Source organism: Cydia splendana, chromosome 2 (genome assembly GCF_910591565.1).
Source record: "Cydia splendana chromosome 2, ilCydSple1.2, whole genome shotgun sequence".
Lineage (NCBI taxonomy): Eukaryota > Metazoa > Arthropoda > Insecta > Lepidoptera > Tortricidae > Cydia > Cydia splendana.
Genome location: NC_085961.1, coordinates 24,301,504 through 24,329,181, shown reverse-complemented (window position 1 = coordinate 24,329,181; position 27,678 = coordinate 24,301,504). Strand labels below are relative to the sequence as shown.

At 35.0% G+C, this 27,678-nt stretch overlaps 1 protein-coding gene across 4 annotated transcripts in view; it reads right to left on the bottom strand.

The window, feature by feature from the left end:
- LOC134806020 (homeotic protein antennapedia-like) overlaps window positions 1–27,678 on the bottom strand; it is a 252,761-nt gene that overhangs the window by 142,389 nt on the left and 82,694 nt on the right. For 3 of the 4 annotated variants that reach the window (XM_063779226.1, XM_063779227.1, XM_063779225.1), the window contains exon 2: window positions 11,570–11,611. The exons of the other annotated variant lie outside the window; for it this stretch is intronic. The gene's annotated coding sequence lies outside the window, so the exon portion shown is untranslated. The remainder of the gene's footprint in view (window positions 1–11,569; window positions 11,612–27,678) is intronic. 4 annotated transcript variants of the gene reach the window in all.

Below are 27,678 nucleotides of genomic sequence, written 5' to 3'. Positions count from 1 at the left end.
TAGAATTTTGGCCATAAACTTTGAACAACGAGAAATCGAGGAACATCTTAAAACCGCTCGAACAAGCAATCCACCCTAATACCAATTCATAACGACAGTCTCGCATCCCTGTGGACGAGTACAGGTTTCATCGCGGCCCTCTCCACTCGCTTTGGGCAAAGTATCTTAAAACCTTTAAACATCTTAAAACCGCTCGAACAAGCAATCCACCCTACCAATTCATAACGACAATCTTGCATCCCTTGCGGCCCCTATTTCCACTCGCCTTGGGCAAAGTATCTTAAAACCTTCTTAAAACATCTTAAAACCGCTTGATCAAGCAACCCACCCTACCAATTCATAACGACAGTGCCTCGCATCCCTGTCGACGAGTACAGCCTTCATTGCGGCCCTTATTTGCACTCGCCTTGGGCAAAGTATCTTAAAACCTCCTTTAAACATCTTAAAACCGCTCGAACAAGCAACCCACCCTGCCAATTCATAACGACAGTGCCTCGCATCCCTGTCGACGAGTACAGCCTTCATTGCGGCCCGATATGTCCACTCGCCTTGGGCAGATATTTATAGCCTGGAAACGTCACGGGCTCTGTTATAGAATAAATCAACTACGTTTGTGATGTCTTCATTTGGGATCCGGATTAGTGGCTTAGGGGCAAATGATTGGACTAAGCTAGACATGTATAATTATACACCGTGTTTTTATTGAATTCCGTTAACTTCGGGGTATAGTTAAGTACGTTTATAAGAACTAAATGGCATAGTTAATTTTCAAAAAAGAAAATTTTTTTTGTTTTCTTTTTTGATTTTTTTTTTGTTTAAAAAGTAATTAAATGTTGCATATAGCGTTGTTGTAACACGGGCATTACATTTAACTCAACCAAACAATTGAAATCTGTGACATATCAATGTCATTTCGTACATCAATCGACCGAAATTGTACTTAAGTTTAGTAGCAAATGTATGAACTCATTCTAAACACTAATCAATATGTAAGCCGGCCCTAAGGCAAGTGTACACGCTTGTAGAGGCCTTATAGGAAAAAAATAAATTATGGATTATCTCCGAAATGGACTTAATTAGAACATCGGTGTCTTTGAGAAAGTTACTTGATTTAAGCTCAGGAATGCACCCTTGAAATTAACGGAAATAAAAAAAAACACGGTGTATATGTATATGATATAGAATGAACCATTATTTTAAATCACTATTTCGTTATTATGTTTCTTGGTGCAAGGGGCTGTAATGACGGTAAACAATAAAAATATTTGACGGGGTTTTGTTTTATAACATCATAATTTTAAGATTTATATCAGCATTCGTAAATCAACCTATACATTAGTATTGAATATCTGTGACATGCTTTTTGATCATCTATTACCAAAAATGCTAAAAAAAGTACTTCATAACACAAAGAAGGCACGAAAATAGTTTTTCACTTCTCATGCTCAAAAAGTGCACCTTTATGTCGTGCGTAGACGACATAAAATCGCATTTTATGCTCTAGAGCATAAAAGTAAAATTTTCTTCTAAGACTAAGGTAATCGGTCTCAACAGCCAAACAGTTAAAACATATTGCACAATTTTACTGAGCAATAAAATTGTGTAGATGACAAAACTTGTTATATTATTTTATTTTTGCTACAATTTATTAGAAATCCGTATTTTCTGTCATTAAATTTAGTAAATCACATAAAATAGGAGTCGATTATCGTTCAAAAATGCTCCGAAATGTTTGACTTGGCAGAAAACCAAGCGTCTGAAACTCTGAACACATGTTGAAAATTAAAAAAAATAAATTAAAAAGTTAGTTGGCGGGAATTGGTTATGTATTATGTTCTTTCGGTTTACGACAATTTCGTGGTGTAAATTGCCGTGAAAAATATAATTTTATTTTCCTCGGAATCGAAGTGAAAAGCAGAGTGTACAACAAGGGCATAAATGTCCATTTTTACCCTCGTCTACTATTTTGGTCTTCGCTTCGCTCAGACCAAAAATTGCCTCGGGTAAAAATGGGTCACTTTATGCCCTTGTTGTACAATCTAATTGTTGGCGTAAAAAAATCATTGTGCGTTTGCAAAAAAAAAAAAATACTAGTACTAAACTAAGACAAACGGTAATAGCAGGCAAGTTGTAGTTTAACATGCATAAAATATAAATAATTAAACACCTCATAAAATGTATTGGACCATAAGACCATAACAGTAAGTTACAATAATTATACTACTAACATTAACAATTTTAAAAAACTACTTAAGTATGTTATAGGTAAGTACTTCTACTTAGTTTATGAAACTCGTATTGCTCAGAAAGTATTTACCATATGTAACATACATAGTATCTTATTCATGCAAGAACGACCACTTCTACAACAAACGTAGTCCACATTTTCCTTTCTGTATAGGTATTTAGACTTTGGAAAATATGATTTTATAATTTTATGAATATTGATATAGATATGCCGTTAATTTGTGTTTTTAAGTGATATTAAAACATAAGAATATCTAGTCGAATATTATGTAAGTACTGTAAGTAGTATATCGGCATTTTAAACCAATTCCGATGCAGTTTTTAATTGCATGGAAATTGTAGATTTAGGCCAAGACAAGTCTGCAACGGTTTTGATAGTACACGCAGTGCAAAGTGTTATTTATACGTCATAATTTCATAGAAGTTTGACGTTAAAAAATAACAGTTGCAATGCGTGTGCTATCAATATCCTTGCAGACTTGTCCTGGTCTAACTCTAAGTATGTAGGTATTTAATTCTCCGTAAACAAAATAATATTCATTTCGTAATTCAGAAAAGAATCACAATTGCACAACAAAAATTGACAAAGAGACTCTCAACATAATGTCTTAAAGCTACCGTTCCATTCAATGGCAGGTAAGTCAAAAATTACAAAACACTACAAGACACAGGTAAGTTGACAAAATTTACGACTTTTATTGTTACCATTGTTATTAACTGACTACAAATACGGAAGGACTTAAATGTTTATGCGATTTTAAAATTGCATGAATTTAGCTTTCACTTTTCTTTTGAGGATTAGAATGGTATGTTGCGTAAACTACTTTTTGCATTTTAAGATGACTATTGTCGATTTTAAAACTCGCTTAATGTTATTAAAAGATAAGAGCGGTTTCGTAACTAGGTTTTAGTCAATTTCTAATGCAATTACTTTTTATGATTATCTTAATTTATAATATCCGGATTAAGGTGTTATAATATTAAAAGCTTTGATAAGGTAATTAAAATGACAACTGTTGGCTATAAATTAATAATAATTTATTACCTATTATTAAATAATAAACTTGATTTTTAGGGTTCCGTACCTAAAAGGTTAAAACGGGACCCTATTACTAAGACTCCGCTGTCCGTCCGTCTGTCTGTCTGTCTGTCTGTCACCAGGCTGTAACTCATGAACCGTGATAGCTATACAATTTCCACAGATGATGTATTTCTGTTGCGGCTAAGTATAACAACAAATACTAAAAACAAAATAAAATAAATATTTAAGTGGGGCTCCCATACAACAAACGTGATTTTTTTACCGTTTTTGTGTAATGGTACGGAACCCTTCGTGCGCGAGTCCGACTCGCACTTGGCCGATTCTTTTACTCGTGTCATAAGTTTAACGACTATTTAATTAAAAACGACACTTGACTTGACGAAGAAGCTTTATGCCAAACTTTTAAGCACCGCAGACTAGCGCCATCTACAGTTTCACCCTTACATGGCTTTGTCGCATCTAACACAACCCTCACTCACGTCGACTCGAACCATTTACAACCCCCGAGCTACCCCAAAATGCGAAAGCTTTCACCCTCTACGCAGCGCCATCTCTGGGATGGAGCACGAACTTCCAAAAAAGCTCGCAGTTTCATAAAAGTTCCGCGCTCTGCCGCCGCGGCAGCACCATCTGAAAGCTTGAATGAAATATTTGGCGCGTTGTAGAATAAATCTTATGTGTCAAGGATAGAGTTGTTTTCTGGTTGTAAGTTTTTATCGGTGGGCAGAGTATGCAGATTAACGGGCTATTACATGGTAATTTATTTGAAAGGAATGACCACTTTGCGGTGTAGTGCATCGCTGAACGTTTATACGGACCCTGACCTTATGTCGTCAATTTATGGCGAGCCGTTAAACTCTTTTATGTAACAGCTGGCGTCTTAGCACACTAACCCCGTTTGTTAGGACTTTCACCTTTTGATAACCAAAAATAATGTAACTGCCCGATTCGAACTTTAAGATACGTCAATTAATAGATCTAGAAACGATATGGATTAGATGTGTCAGTGTCAAAAGTGACGTTTTTGTTTAGAGAACTCTCCGCAAGCTTTTTTTAAATTTACCAGTAATATGGAATTTTCTGTGGTCAATGACTTTATTAACGGTACAGCTGATAGAGCCTAGGTCATAATGAGTTGCTTCATTTAGTTTACTATTCAATGAATACTTATATAGTGAAATGTAATTTAAATTTATTAACAGCATAAATTTTATAGTTCATAAGTTATTCTAAAAAAAACAATCATATAAGTCGTAATTAATTAAATACCGCTTGATTTTTCTTTGTTTAATTACCTATAATATATTTTCATCATTTGGTGTGGATCATTAATTGCACACTTTATTTCTAATGTAGTCATACTTTCTATAACTGGTCTGAAAAACTACTTAAAGCAATATATTCACTTTCAACATTCATCATTACATTTCATTTCATCAACATTCTCATCATGCGATGCATTGACAAGAATTATTCACTGAAATTATATTAACAACCTTAAATACTTACTGGATTTTTTATCATAATCCTTAATCCAATGCCCATTAATGTCACTAGTTATGACGTATTGACAACATTAAAAAAGTCTGTCACAACTCATTACCAAAGAATAATCAATATAATCATCCAGCGTTCAAATTAAGTGCAGTAACGAGATGTTATAATATTTTTCGCAAGCTTATCCAAAACACCGCCGCCTCTTTACAGTTACAACGTTATTACACAACACTTAAGTTGTATTTCCAACACACAACAAGATACGATTTGTTGAAAGTAACATCAAAATGTACGGAGCTGGTCGATTCGCGTGCCAAAAACGGCCGAATACCAAAATCGGCGCGGTGTACTTTGAAAATCGAATCATAAGTCTCATCGCGCTCTTTCTCATTGTAAATTACTATGAGTGAAAGAGGCACCGAGATATGACGTTTCAGGTTGGATGTCGTAACAGCTTTTTGTCGGCAATGTCACCTGCGGTGTCTCGTTGTCAGCATTACTAATGATCGTGCCATCAATTAAGTATTAACTTAATCGCTTCCATTGATGAATTACGTGGAACAAGGAATGGGACAGCTCGACGGATTATGTTGAGATATAGAAGAGGTGAAACTGTTAGGTATGAGGACTTGTTATCAATGAATTGCGCGGGTCTTTGTCGGCTTCCTTAGAGCATATTATCATTACACATATCTGATTATATAGCAATTATCAGTAACTACTGGGTATTTAATAAGTAGTTACATGCCAATTACAAGTGATATAGTCACAAATTGAATAATTACCTATCAGAATCTACAGGTTTGGTACCCAGGTGCAAACATTTAAGGGGGTGATGCCTAGCTGAAGTATTTTTGATTATTTTTAGGTTTACCTATATATTTCGGACGAAACTTTTATTTGGTAATTTATAAAAAAAACTTCAAGAACTGCCCGAAATTCGACCGGCTTATTTTAAAATACCTACGTAAGAATAAGCCTAGTATTTATGCCCGTGGAAATCACAAAACACAGGACTGCTTATAATCCTTCGAGACGGTCCTTAAAAAAAATCCATGAAAACCCCCCTTGAATAGCATCAAAAAAACGCCTCAAAGCATTTGTTAAAAAACTACTCAAAATACTTCTTTAAACTCTTGTTAGAAAATTTTTAAATCATTAATTAATTTTTTAAGCTCATTGTCGAGGATCATCAAAAAGGGCCGAAACACGTCGATCAAATAATCGACCAAATGTTACATGAGTAACTCGTTTAAATTAATTGTAATATACTCAATACACCTAAAGATGCTTTAAAACTTCTCAATAAACCCAATTTAATTAACCAATCCTAAAAATAGAGCGTTAATCCTAGGTGCGTACGCGCAACCCCAATCGTAATGGCAGCGCGATGGCAGCGCCGGATAGCATTGTGCGCGCGCCGCGATCGCGACGCCGATTGCGAGCGCCTGTCGCGTCTGTCGCCTCCGCTGCTATCGCCTTCATCGCACGCAAATTATAATCGATACCATTATTGTAATATCGTAGCTATTGTCTGTCGTTGTTAACGCTTTGTTTTGGTGTAAGTTTTTAATTGTGATGCTTGTGAGGCAAGGGTTTTAGCGCGCGAATTTGTTTTAAAGTACCTAATTACCTAGTTTTTACTTTACTACTTACAAAGCTGGAAGAACGAGTGGAGCGAAATTACTGCCGGAACTACCCTACAAGCCATAGATCCCACAGCGAAACCAGACGGCTTTGGCCTGCCACGAAAACTCTGGTGTCGTGTAAACAGGCTGAGGACAGGTCACGGACGCTGTAACTATTTCCGCCATAAATGGGGCTGGCGGGACTCTGCGCTCTGCGACTGCGGTGAAGGGTCTCAAACTGTTGAGCACAATATTATACAGCGCTGCCCTCTGCACTCTTTTCCAGGCCCTCCGGTAGATCTGTATAAATTAATACCTGACGTAACCTCGTGGCTCGGGACCCTGAATGTGGATTTATAATTATTTTATTTAGCTACCAACTTACATATTGCTTGAGAATGTTTATGTATACGCCATACGATTAAATAAAACCTAGTTTTTATAGACCCTACACATGAATGATACTTAGTTACCTGACAACTCTTTTAAAGTTTTTTCTAAACTGTCCTGTCGTGCCTGTCGCGTCTGTCGCCTCCGCTGCTATCGCCTTCATCGCACGCAAATTATAATCGATACCATTATTGTAATATCGTAGCTATTGGCTGTCGTTGTTAACGCCTTGTTTTGGTGTTAGTTTTTAGTTTGGCGGCGAGAGTTTAGTTTTATAAATATAAATAGTTTTATAAGATACTGAGTACTTTGCGGAAAAATCTATTCATTTCAAACCCCAAAAAAGAAAATCTCAGTGGAAGAAAATAATAATGACATTTTTTAAATCAATATTAACTTTTGCCCTGCGCTTAAGGAGTGGTAGGGATTTATCCGCAACTGACAAAAGATTTTTTTTAGATTTATGTTTTTACTTAATTATTTCATAAGTGTTGAAAAAATCGAAGCCTATACAATCATTAAATATAAAATGGGGAATAAAAATATATAAACATACCGTGAAATAGGGTGAGTAGGGTCAAAACTGAAATTCAAACCTCGATAACATTTTATTTTTATTTCATTTTGTTCCGGACGTTTGTATTTTAGTATTTATTTTATTTTGGGTAGTTCCATTTCATAACTTTGACGATAAAGAGGAAAACCCACCTCACCCCGTAGTGCCTCGTATTTGGGGTGACAGGGGTTTTCATACAAAGGTGATTTTGGATAAGATTGTTGGATCGTTTTTTTTTTATTATGCGTATTACTATAGCTCCATTTTACATTGGAACACATTATTTATATAGCAGTAGCCTTAAAATCCCCTCTCAAACCTTCTCTCCCCATTCATAAGCCACCTCTCCCCGCGAAACCTACTCACCCCGATTTACGGTATCAAAACGTTAAGTAAAAATAAATGCCAAGTCAGTGCTACCTTTTCAATCATTTTTTTTATTTATAAAGGCAAATTGCTTAAATCCTGTTTGTGAATATATCTACTTAGAATATATCTTGAAAGATCCCTTCTGAAAGTGGGTGGTAATTGATTATATGTATGAAGCGGGTAGAAAGTGATACGTTTCGGCCTTAGGGTGTTTTACTTTCCAAGTATGTACTTATATCTTGAAATAACAAAAAAATAACAAATAATCAAAATGTTTGTATTTTTCTTGCAATATAGTTAATATTCTCAACCCCTTTTTTACCTTACTCTGAACCGACTTCACCTCAAGGCGGTATTCATTCCCACAGTTTCGTAACCAGGCAGTATTCCCATGGCTCATTTTCCACTTAACATTCGTAATTCAAAAGCCATAAACCGGGTTCACCGTTTAGTGGCGGTAGTTTTATTATGGACGAACGTGTGGTTCAAGGAAAAGCGACCAGAGGTTGCCTTCTCTTCCTATTAAATGTCAGTACCGGTCATGTCAACGACTATATAATTTAAAATAGTTGTTTATTGAAATTGAATTCAAATAATTCTTCTTGCATATCTGACAATCTTTTTTAGCAAATTTGTAGTAAAATCGTTTATAATTGCGAAATCTTTTCTACTTTTTTACATCGGTAACATTCGATGACTTTCAATGTCTGTTGTTAAAAAAGCCTCCTTACCAGTAAAATAAATAAGTACCACTGAAGCTCCACAACATGACAAAGGTCAAAATAAAATCTTGTGGGAGTATAAGAATATATTTTTGACATTTATGAATAGACCATTATGTATATGTATATGTAAATAGTTATGTATAAGTATTAAACATTTTTTTATTTGTAAATGCATTTGCAAATTCTATCAAAAAGGTTAGTGAAGTAATTGAATTACGAGTACCTATCATTTACTTATAGCAAAGAGAATAGAGTGTAAGAGAGTTACTTTCATGGTAAATTATGTGGTCACATTATATTTACAGATGTGGCTACATAATTTACTATGACAATCCGCCTCTATCTCAAATTCTCTTTGCTTATAGCGTGCTAAATGCAATAAACAGTTTTGTTTCGGTAACTAATTATTAATGTCGCAACTAACCAACTACATATGTACTTGCAATATCGATTGTATAGAAATAATTACAAATGTAGGAAACTATCAGCTGGTAAATTGGTTTTTAATTAATCAATAAGTTTCAACATTATTGCACTAAATGGGTCGATTTATTTTTGTGAGATTTTGATAAAGTTTGGTGGATAGATAGTTCCCTATTCTATAAAATAAATAATAAGCGCATTTTCAACGTATCTCCTAAAAAATCTTCCTCTAAGTTACGAAAACGTGTGTTACTTTCTGCATTTTTTTTTTGGGATTTCGTATTTATTCCACCCAAAATGAGAAGCTCGTCAATCAGTCAAATTATATCGAAATGTAACGAACAAATCGACAACAAAATAAAAATCGGCCCAAATCCAGCTGTTGTAAGCGATAGTCAGAATGCTAAGCGACACAGTGTCAGTAAAGACAGTAACACTAAACTTGTCTTGCTCGTATGTAGTCGCATCTAAGATATTATCATTGTCGCTTTATCGCGCCCTGTCGAGTTTGTCACTTTGGCATGGAGGATCTGCCCCGTCCCGTCCTCCTCTTATCGCTTAAGGCCCGCGGCACACCAAGCTGTCGCCTGCCGGGCCCGAAGAAGGCGAGCGTTCCTAATAAACACGAGCGTCAATAAAAGTCACCGCCCCACTATACATATGTCCCTTTTCGCCAGCAGGTGGACGGGCCCTTAGGGCTGCTAGATATTATACTTAAATTGATGGTAAGATTTTAAAAATAATATGATTCGTAGATAGGGTGGCGATTATGGCAGAAAAGAGATAGGATGACGATGAAGCTTAGTAAGTATGCAATAAACTGAGACTAGTGGGGGAAAGAGACCCTACTCTCTGAATTAAAAAACTCCTTATTAGCAGGCGTAGCTCACTCAGCGATTTCGTCGCTTTGCTACAGGTAGCTAAATGTACATCCGTTCCACACCAATTTTGGTGGCTAGCCATCAGCCGCGCGTGGCGCTGTCGCCACCTAGCGGCCATATCTGTACTGATCGTAACAGACGCGTTTTGTTAGAGAGTGAGTCTTCTGTACCTAGTACTATTATTAATTCTGTGTGTTATTAGGTAGTCAATGTGAAAATTTCTTATTGCTTGCGTTGAAAACTATTTACTGCCTTAAAGTAAGTTCTCAAACATTTCAAATAGCCATCAGGCGTATGCTGGTAATGCTGCCTTTGTGCAACTGTTTCAGACTTTCAGTCCTGCGATGTTGTCCGAGTCTACCTTATCTCTATGAGTGCAATAAGTTATGCGGAACTAAAAAAAGAAATGGAATAATTTAATCTTCAAATCTCACACAAATTTTGAACATTGAAATCGAATATGTTTTTGTAAACACGTCAGTTTTATCAAATCAAAGCCGAAATTAAGTGATGACCCTGCGTGTGCTGTACACGCATTAAGGTATGTAATTCCAACTTTCCGTAGACGGATGCCGTCATTTCATACATTCGGACCCAGGCCACGTGTGTACCTGGCTTAATAGATATTTTTTTAAATATACCACGCGTGCGCTAGCTCGAATAACATCCTTTGAAATACGTGTGTTCTAGTGTCAGGTGTCTAGGAAATAAAAAGTATCACATATCATGTATTGATGACATAAAATATACATTGTGTAATTCTATGGAACTTGCTATGTAAACAAACCGCCATATTGAAATTGTCAAAGAATGATGAAACTAGTGACTTTTGTTTACATAGTTAGCAAGTTCCATTGACTGACACTTTAGTTACCATTACTTTAACGCAATTTACCCTATCTTTCTGGGGGCCTATCCAAAAGAAAATCGTTTACAGTAAACGTCAATAGAAACTTAAATACCTACTTAATTTATTGATAGGATGGCATGACTTTTGTGCCATCGCAATGAATTTGGTGATAAAATATTGCCATTTTGGCTACGACCCTTGATGGGAAATGACGACACGGGAAACGGTGTGTAACTCATTAGTGTATAGATATTTACTATTGCCTTGGAGAGAGCTAAATCGTATTCATTAGGTTAGGGAATACCTACAGATGACGGGAGCGTACTCGCACTGTCTAACTAAGCATCTTTCGGGAAAGGAAAGGAAAAAAGGAAAAAGGAAACCGGCGGACAAAGATAATATTTAAATGCTAGTCAATGATAATGAACTACCGCCCGGCTCTGAACTGCTCCTTCATTGTCAACTAAACTCTTGTTTATAAACAGGCTTTTCTTACAATAATTGAACAAACTAACGCCAATCAAATGCATCCGGCCATACAAATCGCGCTGGGCTTCAGTCAGGGCACAACGCAACGAGGTGTTTAATGATGCAATAATTTGCATAGAAGCCCGTTGGAGACCTATTCTCACATCAACTGTCGGTAAACCAGCATCAGCTGTCCCGTGCTTAAAGTTGCCTTTTAGAGCGCGGGCTCTTGTTACGGCGACGCTGTCACTAAAATATCGCGCCAATGTGACGAACGCGTTGTTTTTTTCTGCCAACTCATTATAGCAAGGAATTCTCTTTAGCGTGGAAGTATGCTAGTCTTACGGCAGCGATCGTGTAGACATATTTTATTTACTAAAATTGCCTTCTAATTTACGCCAACTTAGCAACAAATATTTTAAAAGGCTGTGCGAAATTTTAGTGGTAATAATACCCTACTAACTACGACGTTTAAAAAAATGTAAAAGCTTACCATATAAGAGACTCGCCAATTGATTTACAGCAATATGTTTACCTGAAAAAAAAGTTGATTATGTAAACAACGGCCATAAACGCAGGTGTGAAAAAAATCATTAAAGGAGCATTGAAAAATGGGCCCAAATCAATTAAGGCGCCGCGAGTGGAGAATAAATCGGGCCTTTCCGCCGATCCGGCCCGCCGCTAAGCCCGGCGCGCAATCTGACATTTATGAGTCCCATAAAAACGCTCAAGTAGTGACTTTTACTACTTGTTTAGTGAACATAAATGTCTTTGCCTTGCCCGAGCTCCACGTCGGCCGTATTTAAAAGCGCACAGTTCGTGCAATGTTTTGCTCCTTTTACCACTTTTTATTTACTGTAACTGTACTGTTATGCAACTGTATAATGCTTTGGTTACTTTTCAGCGGGAATTTACGAGTGTCGTCTTTTGTCTTTATTTTAGCTGCGAAAACATGTTTGTTTTTAGTTTCGGTAAGTTGCTTTGAATTATGCATTTGTCTTGACAAATTGCTATGTGTAAATCAGTGAACAATTCTTATTTTCCTGGGTCAAGTTTTACGTCTCCTTTTGAATTATTGTTTCTCGCTGCCTTCCGGAACATTGGGTTATAAATTTAATGGTATACGTGACAGGCTTTTTAAAGAACAACTGGTCGCTAAGTATGTGGTGAGTCAATAAATCAACGTAGAGTGATAGGACCGCCATAACGACGCTATCTGATATTGTTTACATCGGTGGTACTCGTAAAATCAATTAGACACTTACCTTTATTAATTATTCATTTATTTGGAGACTATCCTTATTTATAGGCCTAAAAGTTTCGACTCTAAACTATGCCAAGTCATGTATCGACCTTTAGATCAATAATTGTGGTATCAACGTATCGACTTAAATGGTTGTCTCAATTACCAGTTCATAACATCGATAAGTACCTTATTGCGCAACAACAAAAAGGGTGCATATTAATACTTAATTGCGTATACTACTTTAATGTATGAAATTATTCCCAGTATAATATATGTCGGCTCTTGGTTACCTTTATAGCAGGAAAAAAGATAAAATGCGATTAAGTCCTAAAAACAAATAAATATATTACTAGGTAGTACCAAAACACTAGATAGACCTAGCGATGAATTTAAAACTTTGCCACCTAGTAGAACTAATACGGTTCACTGACCTGGTGGTAAATTCTGAATCTAAATATTGTTGGCTTTGATATTAGAATTGAATCGTATAGAATAAGCGCACCTGCTTCCGCTAACGTGATACCATATATGAGCGTGCAAATACGAGCGTAACTAACAGACTGAAAATTAGATTGAACTACCTAATCGTATTAGATTAAATCGAACAGAATGAAGCCCTACCCAAACTGAGTTATGTAGATACAAGCCTGATAACTAAGTAAGCCTCAGTCACTCAGTATTCGGCATCCGATGTAGGTACATGTTAGTGCTCAAACTTTCGCGTTGGCCACCCATAGCGATCATACATACATGGCCAGGCGCGCCGAGGAATAGCAATGCGTCTATGTGCTCCAAGGTCGGATGACAATAGATACACTTGATTGCTTTTTGCCCTTAGCTGTTAGGTTTTGAAATTGTTTGCCTATGCTCATATTAAACAGGGTATCTGCATAGTTGAGTATCTAGATAAGTACTTTCAGCTCAAATTCTCTACGGTCAATGCATTGGATAACCATTATTTTAAGTCAGTGACCAACTGATCGATGAAAATGGGTAATTTGTTTAGAATATCTACAGGAATATAGATACCAGTATGGGTTTCAAAAATATTTTTACGTACATATAATGGTAAACCTGCGTGCGGTACTTTTGACGGCACGCTTCTAACATATCAAAAAGATAACCTGCCACCTGAATGGCCTCAACACCTGACATAACTTTTGAACTTATTTCATCATTATAATACTTGATTCCTGCTTGCCAATTTTTTATGTAAAAAACATACCGTTTCCATAGTTTCAGTGTCCATGGTTGCAAATCTACGCCGGCCTCGAAATACCACCTCCAAACAGGTATAGGTAATTGCCAAATCGGAGACTATAAGGTCCCCCCAAAGAGTCTCGGCTCGTCTATTTATCTTAGTTCTATATGTAATGCTTTGTACGATAAGTACATAAAATTATCTCTTTCTGAACAGTTCAACAACATGACCGAATCCAGAATATTCGTTACCAGTGATCGTCGTTCTAACTTCCTCACGACATTCGTTTACTCAAGACCAAGAGCGGGTATTTTGTAAAACCAGCGCAGCTAGCTGCCTATGGCGTACCCTTCAATTGTTTTTGGTGCTGGGAGACTAGCGAGTGGTGACCAAGACCCAGGTACATGTCTCGTTAAAACCATCAGGACAATGGCCCCCTATATTTAGACCAATTTCATCAAATAACAATTTTAATTGACACTTATTGTTCGAAAACTTACAATTGCTTAAAAATGTGCTACAAAACTGTGTAACCCTAAAAGTGATATTTTGTTTTATTTTTTTCTACAACCACAGCATGGCTTGTGTTTCAAGCGTATCATTATCTTTAATGAAAATAGGTAACGATCACAATAAGCGGTTCAGTTTTGTACTCGCAGGTATGTCAAGTTTCGACAAAGCTCTTTGCTATTCGCCACGAGCCCTTGATATATCCGCGCCAAAAGAAAGTCCTCCGTCTAAATCAGACATTCGGCCGTCAAACACGCTGGTTTCGCCTCAAATTAGCCAATTAGAAGTCCCGATGGGACACAACACCTATTAAATTAAAGCGGAGTACGCACCGGTCACCTCCCGCGTCGATTTTTAATCGTATGTATGCAACGTGCGGATTGCGACGGCATTTCGCATATCAATGCGAACGGCTAAATTGAACGAAAAAAACAACGTTGCTTTGTTGGATGTTTAAATTATTAATCGTGATTAACTTTATATAAATAATTGAACTGGAACTATTCAGCACTTAAATGACCAAAACATTTCGCTTAATGCTTTAATTTTAGTGTACATAGGTATAAGGTTAGAATTATTTACCTAAAATTAATAAAGAGTAGGTAAAAATGAGGCCCTTAACGCCTTAAGTAACGCAAAGCATTTAAAGGCCATTTTTGTCTTTAAGAATTGTTGTATTAAACATTCCATCATTTCATGTAAGTAGGTGTTAAACTGGAAAGAAAAAAGTCGCGTTTTTATAAAGGTAAAACTATATTAAATTGTTTTTCTATTATCTAAATACAGCACATGTAATTTTGTTATTGTTTTACACACACGTTAATCTCTGATGTAACTAATCAAAATCAATCAACCTACCAACTGCCAGCATAACTTCCTAATGGTTTATCTAAATTCATCATTAAAAAGAAAACAAAAAACTAATCACTTAGTAAGATTTTATTAATATAGACTTAATTTAATGTTTATTAAAACTGACTTTAGATTGATTTTAAACCAGACTTAAACTCTTCCACTTCTTAAGTTAGATACCATTTGTTCGTTACTATTGCAGTCAAGTCGATATCAAATGCACTGTGTAATTTATGAATGCGTTTAGTTTACGATGCGTTACCTCTTCTGATGTTTACACATTTTAATTAAATTTTAACAAGTAAGCTTGATGTTAATTTGTAACTTGAACTTTAAATGCTTATGATAAAGTTGAATTAGGAATAAATGCTTTTTTGAGTTGTGACGCTTTGGTTTTGACGCGGAATTTGCGTAGACGCGCGACGACGCGTGAAGTCTAGGTGTGCAGTTGATGCGAAAATAGAGTTACTTATCTGAAGAAAAAACTATTTACTGACATTTTTGTATGTAGTATAAATGAAGGTTTAGTAAAATTTTTGTAAGTAGTTTTAATTAGTGTTGTTTTTACCTTATTTCACAATACACCAAAAGCAAAAAAACTGGAAATTATATACAACGGTAGAAAACGAACAGTTTTATTCTTATTCTTATTCTAGTCTTATCGCTACATAGCGGTCTCATCCCAACAACCTACACCACCATACTTGATAGAATAGGTTCCTTGACAGCGTAATGACAAGTTTAGTTACAAAATTACACCATGGTCACCAGGTATCTAAACTATTAGTTACTAGGTCTTTACTTTGTACACTCGTACAAAGATAAAACTGATATCAAACATGTTGTCTGTCCACCGTTTAAGCACCTGTCTTGTATAGGTAAGTTAGTAGGTATCTAATGTAGGTACGGTCTATTAAATTATGTCTGAAAGGTCTAACCCTTAGGATGTTAATTTGGTGGCTAAATGTGTTTATTAGATCGAAATAATAAGGTCGCGAAACACACTATCCCAATTCAATCAAAATTGTTCTATACATCGCGTAGTCTAAATCAATACATTCGGTTAGTTTATTTATAATTAATTTCAAATTAAAACTTGAATCTGACTGTGCATGACCATAGTGCTATAATGGTATTCGATGATAAAATAAAATCACTAAATCTAGACCTAAAACGTCAGCTTCCCATATCATCTCCCGTAAATAACGAACCCTTTACATTAATCAAAGCGCATCGTCACTTGACACTATACGCCCGATCGCCCACGGCGACCAATACGGACACCTCTAAATGTTAATCACCAAGTGTCGAAATTATTAATGACAATCGCGCATCGGTGCGGGACGTTACGCATGCAGATTGGTATGCTAACGAATGATTAACTATGTATGTGTAGGCATAGGTACAGATTTAGATCTGTGCTGCGTTTAGAGGGAGCGCCGGTCATTGTCTAGTTGTTAGGGTAAGTATGGTCAATATATACCTACTCTAAGTGTGAAATCTATACTCTTTTACCTATAGTGAAACATTTTAAATCCAATTGTTACGATTTGTTTTCTGTTGGCCAAAGCTTCCGATAGTTTACCTATTTCCATCCGTCTTCTGCCCATGGCGTAGTAGAGCTCAGATAGCACCTTTAGTACCTACCAGAAACTCGAGTCGGCATCACGCTGGCACAGTGGCAAAGTAAAATTATTTAAGCATTAAAACGTCTTGTTAACTTCTTGATAGTTGCATTTTAAAGCTTATAGTTGTGAGGGTACTGAACTCCACTTTGTTACCAGTTAAAATGATCTCGTTTCATTGACCTGGCAGAGTTGGTCAAATAAGGTTGAACAGCTGGATTTGGATTTTCTAATCCCAATATAGTATTTTTCAAACTCGATACCAGTCATCTCACACAATTTTGTGAGATTTGGCGTTTTTAGGTTATACATTACATGGTGATGACACCTGTCGACCCCATCCAGTTTGAAAAACACTATAGTTGACATAAAAATTAAACCAGGTTACCAATCATTACACTTCACATAAGTCATAGTAATGAAACACTGGAAGAGCTTACTTGACTCACTAACAAACCAAACACAGCATCAGAGCAAAGCTGTGCGAATGCTAACTCTATAGGTTTAATCTATTGCAGACTAGATTTAAATTGGAATTTAGCTGGTGAAATAATTGAAATCATACTTAGGATAATATTTGCAGTTTGAATGTCTTAATAACACAGTAAATGGCGAATTATGAACGCGAAATCGCTTATTATTTCACTGCTTAAATATTCTTATCACACATATTAGCTGTGGTTGTCATAAAACAGCAGCCGATGCAACGGAGCCACGCCGTTTTGTCGACTAAATAGTGTTTAGTTGTAAGTTTATAATTATAAAATACATATGTATGTTAGTCTGTAAGGTATTTGTAATATGGGCCTTGTTGCCTGAATTAAATTTCTAAAAAAAAAACTGCGTTATAAATAATGACTGAAGATAGATCATTATTACTTTAAAGCTGCTTGTTTGGACATAATATGAGTAGATTGCATCAGTGCCTTTGTTACCTAAGATTCTTCGCCGGACATTACTTAAATAATATATTGTTTTGAGTTCCCATTCACCATCCAAGCTTAAACCGTAAACGAGAGAGGGTTAGGGTAGGGATGGTTATTAAGTACATGTTACCATATTTAAAAATAACATATTTACCTATTACATTCGTATTAGAGGTAGTATAAACCCGGTCTGACGGGAGCAATTTTAGTTTTACGTTTAAAGAATGCGAGATTAAATCAATCTTAATGAATCGTATCACACCACCGACAATCGGGAGTATGCTTATAAGGGAATCTTATAAGATGTGATTCAAGAAATTGATTGAGTCATGTTTAATTGGTACAAAACAATAAAACTGGGCAACAATGTAGTGCCACGTGCTTGTATTATGGAGTTCAATCACGGACTTATTTTATTGGTTTGTGAAGAAAGGAATGTATGCGATCAGAAGCTATACGCAGGGTTATGTAATACTTCCTTAAACGTTCTTTGAATTAATGGTAAATTTTGCTAACTAAAAACAGGATAATTTTCAATATTTTTAGCATAAATAAACTAGATTTTGAAGTTACGCCCAGATAAAAAAAAACAATATGTATAAAATAACAATACAAATAACATTCTTCTACGTATCGACCTGCTTCTTGACCTAAAGTCAGTAAGTATAATTATAACCTGCTAAGTAAGTGTCGACGAAAATGATCACATATTTCGTAACTTTCCACGTGGAAAGATCTTGTAAATTTCTCAAAACTTGCTATGGAACAAAGTTCTAAAATTGAAACTTGAATGCGTATGAAATTTTGGAAGAGTATTAGGTACCTTTCCGGGAAATATTCTAACATTTTGCGAACTTTCTGCAACTTGTAGGTATATTGATAATTCGGTAACTATGGGTACCTAATAGGCGACATTGTTGCATCATGCACCTATTTCACCATGCTGACAATTTGCACTTTCACGACTTGCACTGCAAAAAAGGGCAGTTTTGATTTAATATGTACACATATTGACCCAAGGAATAAAATACTTTCAAAATTGAATTTGAATTTAACATTACTGGATCGTTAGACACATCTTTGTCCTAATTATTTAACTTGGATCAAGATATATCAGTTGAGACATATCTGGTTCTTGTTTCAAAAATTTGTTTTTTTTTTCTGTGCAAAGCACTCTGAACCAAGATCCAGCCACGTCCCGGAAGACCATCGATGTCACAGTATTAACATTCACCTGACTGGCCACTCCGCACGTAGCCGAATAGAATAGACTCATAATATTTTATGATCCCTTGTACTCCTTACTGGTGTACGAATTATAAATAATTAATTCTAGCGGTCGTCGAAAGGCGTTAGGAATCAAAATAAATCATTAGCTAAGCTCTATAAGCGAGGATGACGAAATGCTATGATAGTTTTCTGTCTGCAATTCTAATTCCAGTGGACTTTTTTACTTATATACAGAAACCACAATGAAACGAGTAGGTACCTAATATACCTATATATTATAATATTATATTTTTTGGCTTTGTGTTACCTAGCACTTGGGGTTATGTCATTTCATAGAAAAGTAGTTGGTGTGACTTTATTAGCAGAAAACTTTTTTATGGATATAGGCGTCTTTCATTGTTTAGGTACTCATAATATTTTGTTTTATCTTGCAGACGTGTTCTCATGTTACAAACATGTCCTAAACATTATAAGACTTAGGTATCTAACTTATGACTTAGCGACCGAAAATGTGAACGTTACTTTTGCTTCTCAAACTATGAATGAAATGAGTCCAAACCGATTTCCAGTTAAAATATTTGAAGGAATACATAGGCCCATTTATGCATAGCCTACAGATAGCTGCATAATGCTTGCGTGTCATACAAAATGCTTATTTGCAGTATTGTTAAATTGTACAGTGCACAGAATCGTCTTCAAAAGGATAGGAACAGACTAGCACGCGATCTCTTTGTGGTTTGGTTTAGACCGCCTTGAATCTCAACCTTTAAAAGAAGGTTATAGAATTACATATTACGATAAGACAACATTAATTATAAAAGATTGTCTGAAAACAGAAAAATAAATGCTAAAATTGCAATAACACTGAAATAAAGAACAATACTTTCCAACCTTTAACAGCCATTGAGATCATACATACAAACAAATTACTTGTAAAAACGTTCATAGGTAGGTAAACTTATTGAGTGACTCAGTTCATGTAACAAGATTATCGCTGAAAAATATCATTTATCTTGACTTTCATAATTTATGGAGTAGGTACCTAGCAAGAATCTACTGCTAAATTTAAGTTGGATCGAGTTTGGCACAAGATAGCCGTATATACCTATATGTGAATGTAGTGGCATGGCATCCAATTATCTTACTGATATATCAAGCGATTTACATAGCTGTAATAATTTTCAATCAAACTCACTAAGAAAGTGAACCATTTTCCATTCTATTCACTGACTGTTCAACTAGAGAATAATGCTGTGCTCACGCTGACTAGGAAACGAGGGCAAAACATTCATACAATTAGGTTAAAAACACTGCCTTACTAAGTATCGTGACCCACACAGCGCCGTATATCTTCCTTTTTTGCTATCTCTCCTTGGATTAGACCGTCGCGGCTGGCAGGCTTGCATATGTTCCAGCGATTTTTCACGGCTACGGAACCCGTGTTCAAAGGGCACGCAGCCCGGTGTCGCAATCACGATCCCCGATCACGACTAGTCCTCTACTATTTATTCTTACAACTTCTCAACCCGGCCACTGAAAAACCACCCTTAACTTGGAGAAACTTAAGTCCAGACTGAACGCAGAAATATCTTAGTTTGCAGACAAAATTGAAATTGCGAATAAACAGGGAGTTAAACACTTTAAAGTAATGGAAATAAAGCTTATGGTAGATGCAAAGTAGGGAAGAGAAGAAGGCAAAATGTCTCTAAACCGTGTCGCTACTAGCCTTAAAAGCATTAAGTTTATTTTAGAGATAATAATCATTGCGAATGCGAATGCTTTATTGTCAAGATAGAGTTGTCTTTTGGTTCTTTTTGGTTCGCTCTGGTTTTAATTATGAATTGGTTAGCTTCACGTATATAAAATTTTATATAAAAATTAAGTAGTCGGTCACACCATCAGTTTCATTATCTTTAATCGTCTAAGGGCCACTTGCACCATTTCACTAACCCGAGTTAACCGGTTAAACCTGGTGTTAACATGGTTACCAGTACAATTTGACACTGGGTTACCGGTTTAACCGCTTAACCCCGGGTTAGTCGGATGGTGCAAGTGGCGCTAAGTGGACTAAGTTCCAGTTCAATATTATCTGATAACATTAGCTGTGTCTGAAAATCTTCTAATAGTACTTCTATCTTCTATAGTATGTATCTATGATTTTTTATACCAATTAAATTATAAGTAAACCAGGTCACATTGGTTATTATCAAATTTTTATATTAAGTACTTTAAATGTATTAAAATGGGTCATTCACGTATTTTGATTCAAAAATTTACCTAATTGTGGTTGATAACGGTTGTGACTTCCTAACTGGAAAACGATTTTTGGGTAGGTACTCGTCGGTCGGTGTTCAGTATAGAACTGTAGACGAAACTTGTACGAGTAAGTTTCGGTAATTCAGTTGGTATCCCGGAGTCGCAAGTTCAAGTCTCGTCCGAGACAGTGAGTGTGTTCATTTTCCTTTATTTCCCAGCATTGTGGTATTGCAGACAAAACAAAAAAAATCAGACATAAGTATATTTTGATCGCCTTGAGTGATGATGTCTCAAATCGACTCTCTATAAATACATTTTTATTTGTTTGTACTGGATCGCAGTCAAGAATTCTTTCAGCTTCTTCCTGAAGCAGGGCCATAAATCCAGTGTGACAAAGTGGTAAGTCAAACGCATGACTGGGCCCCTCTTGGGTAGGAAAATTTAAGATATATGCGCGTCCTTCCGTATTAAAATCTTTAGGTGAAAATATTACTACATTTTGCAAAAGGATTTCTTTAATTTCTTTATAATATTTAAAATTTAGTTTTTGTTTTGTGCGTTTTGGTACGATGAACACAAATAACACAAAAAACTTACTTTACCGACTAATGTTTAAGTTTTATCGTTCCGTTCATGCCTTTTAATTATAATAGTTTTTACGAGACCATAGGTAAACCTTTAGTTAGGCATAATGTAGACCTAATAATAATGCGAGATATGTACAAATGATACTTAAAATTAAAACCCAATTAAAGTTATTATATTGCTATGAATATTAACAAACCAAACACAGATTCAACAATAAATGAGCCGTCCTGATCTGATGAGTTCTAAAGAAAGGTAAAAATCGTTACTTTACTGTAGGTAGGCACCAGTACCGGCTTGCCCGTTTTTGGACGTTTGAGCAGAGTTGTAAAGGAAATATGTAAGCCAAATTAGCCCCGGCTTGCCTATCGATATGTTTGACGCGCCGCCACTGGTAGGCATAGGCACATACAAATAAATAAGTAGGTATACCTAGTAAAAGAAATATTTAGGTAAAGGTTATTAATCTCTTAATTATGAATGTATACGCATTCTACTTATATACTAGAAAAGAAAAAAAAAGGAAATCAAAGCAAAGCCGGCTTATTAAAATAATTTCGGAGGAGTGCGTGCGGTGCGTTTCGAAACTACCACTTCTCACGCAAACACTGACAAACGAACTTAAAATGTAGCACAAAATTAAATAGATTAAATAAAACTGGACCTTGTGGCATTCAAAATATGGTAGCTTTTAGTTTTAAATAAATAACGGAAGTTTTGGAAACGTAATCAGTAGCTGAACCTGTCCTACTGACTTATGGTGCGGGAGTATCATAAACATATTATAGATTTGGAAAAGTATGTGGGCAAGTAGAAACACTAATTACGTAAATTCAAGAAAATATTTAACTTAAAATAATAGTTTTAGTTTAAAAAATGTATACAAATTCGGTATAATATGCATAAGGTATGTTGTTAATAGGTAAATATTATACTCGCTATGTTATCGTTTATAAAGTACTATTATTAGTAGGTAGTAGTATTCTACGTAAAGTAGGTAGGTACTAACTAGGTATTTATTTATTAGCGTTATTCATTTCACTTTAAAAGAGCTCAGACTTTTTAGCAACCTATGTAAAATATCAAAGCTCTATCTTTGAAATTTAAAGCACTATAAAGAAATACCTAATCAACAAACTACGATGATGCACCGCCATGCTTATTCTTTCCACTCTTATCTCTCCGCACAGAAAGTTAATAATAGCAAGGGTAGGCACCCCTAAAAATTAAAATGGCCGCTGCACGATCGGCAGCCATTATTCATCCCGCCATGCGCGCTGTCATTTGTCTAGGGGTGGGGAGCATTCTCACTTATTCGAGTGTGAAACGAATAAAATACCTAACTGATGAAACATATTTGTGATAGTAAGAGTAAGTAATTGCTTTTTTCTATTAGGCCATTAGGGATTCGATTAAGGTCGCCTTAATTAATAGCTGAGTACTTTTGTGATGAAATTTTATAGTTCTTCCTATGGTGGCGTTCAATATTGTTAATATTTTTATGAACAATTATTGAATTAAGTATAAAATAATGAGTTATTTCAGTATGAATAACTAAACGTAAGTACGTGTCTAAAATGAATAGCCTAATAAATCATCTGACTTAAAATTAACTACACTCAACACAGACCATAAAATTTATTTTATTTGTTTTAAATAACTTATTACTGCACCGTTTAACCAATAAACACGTGTTAGTAAGTAAATATTTGAAGTGCGACCATTAAAATCAAGTTTAATGCCTCGTAAAAAATAATGCCCTCATAATCGTCCATCCAACACCAATGTTGACATAAAACAGCGCCCTCTATTGCCGTACCGTCGAACCGCTTCTCCACTACGTCACATCTCGCCCGGATGACAAACGACTTTTATGGCAGTTTTATGACTGTTACATGCTTGTTTATTTACTGTTTTGTAATAGAATGTCAATAAACAATGTTGATAACAATAAAACGAGAGATATTGCGCTCGATAGCAGCGGGTTTTGGGAAGCAAGTAATTTGTTAACAGAGACATCTAACGGTGGGTAGATGAACTAAATGCCAGTGGTTTTTTTGAGGAGCGTTGAACGCATCCGTCTTTATAGACGCCCGGAAGTGTGTAAGGCCAAGTTTTAAAATACGATGTTTTTACCGTGGGAATTTAGTTTACTTAACATTTGATTCCCATAAAATAGAACCAACAAATTAAATGATAAATACGAGGAATGTGTGTGAGAATTGATAATTAAATTTTTATGACTAAGTAAATTTTCAAAACAAACTTTACCTGGAGCTTTTTATATCCGTACCTAGTTAACAAGCGAATCATCATTTATCACATTACTGTACATCAATAATTCATTGCTAATAACATAGTGGTATTGACGTAATTAGTGCAATTACGCGCCCACCCAGCACTCGCGCAGAACGGCTACCGTGCTACTCAAATGCCTCAAGTATGTTTTTCAATCTAGTACACTTGAGTCGTTTTATTTTACAACGATAAAACGGTACTAATCCACGGTGCTGTATAAAAGGTGCAAGTGAGGTTAAGACGTGAACGTTTATACGACGTTCTGCGATCTCGTTGTACAGTAGTCATTGAATTTATCTTCATCTAAGTTAGGTAAGATAATTGCGTTCTTCACCTTTGTGGAGGCGATGTAAGGTTAAGCCTCGCTTTATTAAAGGTGCGTGAACGGTTGACAATAGGTTCGTGGTCAGATCATTGCTGAGATAACCCTTTGTAAACCATTTAAGTTATGTAGGTTGTGTAAAACTCTGTCAGTTGATCCCTTTCAATTATTTTTGAGTTTCAATCTAAATACATACATAGTAGAGTATAGTTTTTTTGCACACGTTCATGATTTCCGTATATCTAAACCCGTTCATATATGTATTAACATGACCTTTTTTTAATTTACATATGTATTTGATGTAAAAACTAAAAATTATGTTTGGTTTAATTAAAAATAAAACAAAAATGTACGTAGGAAAAATGTCTATAGGAAGTACTGGTTCATTAATTTTCTCCTTTTTATTTTTTATAAAATTATTTTCATTCTAAAAGTATTCGCCTATAAAAAAATTATCGGCGAAGGCGAAAAAGCCACTATAAAAACAGTTTAAGGGACTTGACATGGTTGTAAATGCCTTATAAAGTTTTAATTATGTAGACAATTAAGTGTTTTTACCAACTGGCACATTTCTATTATGTCTACGGAATCTTATTAGAAATATTAACTTATTATAATAATCTACGAGTACTTATAGTATAACAGGCAATCGACAAAAAATCTACTGTAATTAATTTTGTTGTTTTTTTTTTCAATGTAGTCTAATCAAATAAGTACTTACTTTATGAATTTAACTTTATAAAATATATGAATCTATGTTGGAAAAACCTTTTAGCTCCTCTACTGTGAGACTTCTTAGACACATCAACAAACGTAGAATTGAGGAGTTTAATATAAAACCAAATCCTCAACTTCTCGCACATACATCATCGACAGCTGAGCGTTTATCTATGCGCTATTGTACATTATAGGGGAACAATTACACAACCATTAATCAGAACAGTGGATATTGCCCCGGGCAACCCTTTGTTACACCCTCCCGCCTAAAGACCCGCACTTGATTAGGCGCGGTAACTTACTTTTTACCCTTTTGTGTTGTGTTTTGGAAGTTGGAACGGGAGTTTTTAGATTCCAGGACGAAATGTCGTATTATTAGTAGCTGTTCTGTAGATATTTCTGTTATCTACATTTGTAAATAGATCTATAGGTTTTTATAAGACGTCAGTTTAATGAACATGAACATAGATAGAAGTAGGTACTTATTTAATAGGTAGGTAACTAAGAAGTAGGGAATATTATTATAGTTGTCCCTATGTTTAATCTAGCTTATTTTCTATCCATTTAATTAAAATATTTTATAAAACTTAACAACACCAACAACATTCTTCATAACAAATATTAGAAACGTAGTTTTATAAAATATGTAAGTATTTAAAAGTAACTGAATAATTAGGCCAATTTTTATGTTCGGTATTTGTAAGTAACATTTTATTTGTAATTTTTACGAATAATCTAATAAAAATCTGGGAACTGCTTATTAGACGGCATCTTATATGATTTCTCGAAATATTATATTGATACAAAAATAATAGAAACTCTTCATCTTCATAATAAAATTGTCAAAATACGACCCGATTTGCGGTAGGTATTAAGTATTATTGTAACCTAACGATGTTTATGTTTCCTGAAATCTTACTCAAGATAAAAACAAAAGTGACTTCTGAATAATGGCACTGTTATTTGTTTTGTGCATAATCACATAATTTTTGGCAGATTTAATAGTTTTGTAACGGCTTGTAGAAGATTAATGAAAAGGAAATTTATTTTAACAACCGTTGAAACCGTGAAATTGTATTCCACCGGGCAGTATTTTTAATTAGGAGATTTTTTTGGCCCCTATCCAAGACAAAGAGGAATTGGTATAGTTATCACAGAAATAATATTTTTCTATAGTTCGGTAGAATAAAAATCTTTAAAGAGAATAAAGTAAAGTATATTTAGCAGTAAAATGAAGGACTAAGTAAGTACCACAAACTCCAGTAGGTACCTAATTGGCGATGTTCTACATATAAGAGCATTTTTACATAACTTGTCTTGTTTTGTGCTAGAAATGTGGTGTGTATGATTTAGAGGTGATATTATATTAGACTGTACATAGATACGTGAATAAAAAACAAGTTATTAAAATCTATAAACATTATACCGTATACCTATACAAATAAAGAAAACGCTAAGTGGATATAAAAGTGTATGAGTACTTGCTTGCACGTTTCAAACAAAAACATAATTGTTCTTCCAAAGCTGGTGTTAACGCCATAAAGGCTGTTATTTTATTATTGCTCAGGTTAATTTTGTAGAAAAAACTGGGCATAACAGATTATTATATTTGTAACGCTTCCTTAACTTGTTGTAAGAATAACCTGCTTTATTAGTGTAGTAATAATGCTTTAAGTTTATAAAATAAATTCGACAATAGTTTTGAAAGAAGATTGAAAGAAGAACAGCAACGAAATAATATTGCCTTTTTTAATAATAAAACGTTTCTGGAATTTTCTAAAATCGTTTTTTGTTAATTAAAAGTATGTATTATCATTAATACACCTTACTATCTAAACAAAGCACAACCCCTAATCACTACACCGTGTGAGCAGAAGGCAGTAACTGCGTTTTAAAGAGGCGAAGCTAGCGCCACGCCACCCATTAATTATTTCGGGCGAACAAATGACGCACCTGATTAATGATTTACGTACACAATTCCACGTCCACACCAACCTATGTATCTACAAGCACAGGTATATACAGTATATACAGGGACACACAGTACAGACGTGTTATATGAATGTACATATGTTATTTCTGTTCGATAGTTACATGTGGATTTCGGGTTATATTTTCATTAATTCATAATTTACCCTTATTTTTTATAGAGCCAATACGTTAGTCTGAACTAATTTATAACTACAAAGCGTACTATTCATCTATGAAGTATCTATAACATAGAAAGTTAAAATACGTTATTAAACAAAGGAAAACGTCGTTTGATAAAAAATGATATTCTAAATAGTAAGTATTATAATTCATCATTAATAAACTATTCTTAAAAGCAGGAGTATACAGATACATTATTTTTGAAGAAAGTCTATATCTTATAATTCTAACTCCTGCTGACTGGACTATCGAATGCCAATTGAACGATATCTTTGATCGTGTGTGGCAGACATCGCTATTGTTAGTACAACAAGTAAATGGGATAGCTGCCAGACCGCTGGATTAGTAGCATTCTATTTTTTACTATGTAATCATTAGGTATTTCATGTTTATATTCATACATTTATTTATTTTAATAAATATATACACATCATTTCGAATTTCTAGGCGACTATTTTATAAAGTATTCACTTCAAAAAAACTTTTTTGGAAGCTTTAACCTTTTTTTGAAGACTCAAACGATGTCTCTGAAATTAATATAGGTACATTAAAAAGTTCAGTCATCAATTATATATACACACTGTCCATAATATATATTTCATTCTGCTTCTTCGTTGAACTTGGCCAGACATACTACACAGTAGGTATTTGGATTTACTTATATTCGTTTTAATGAGACGTAC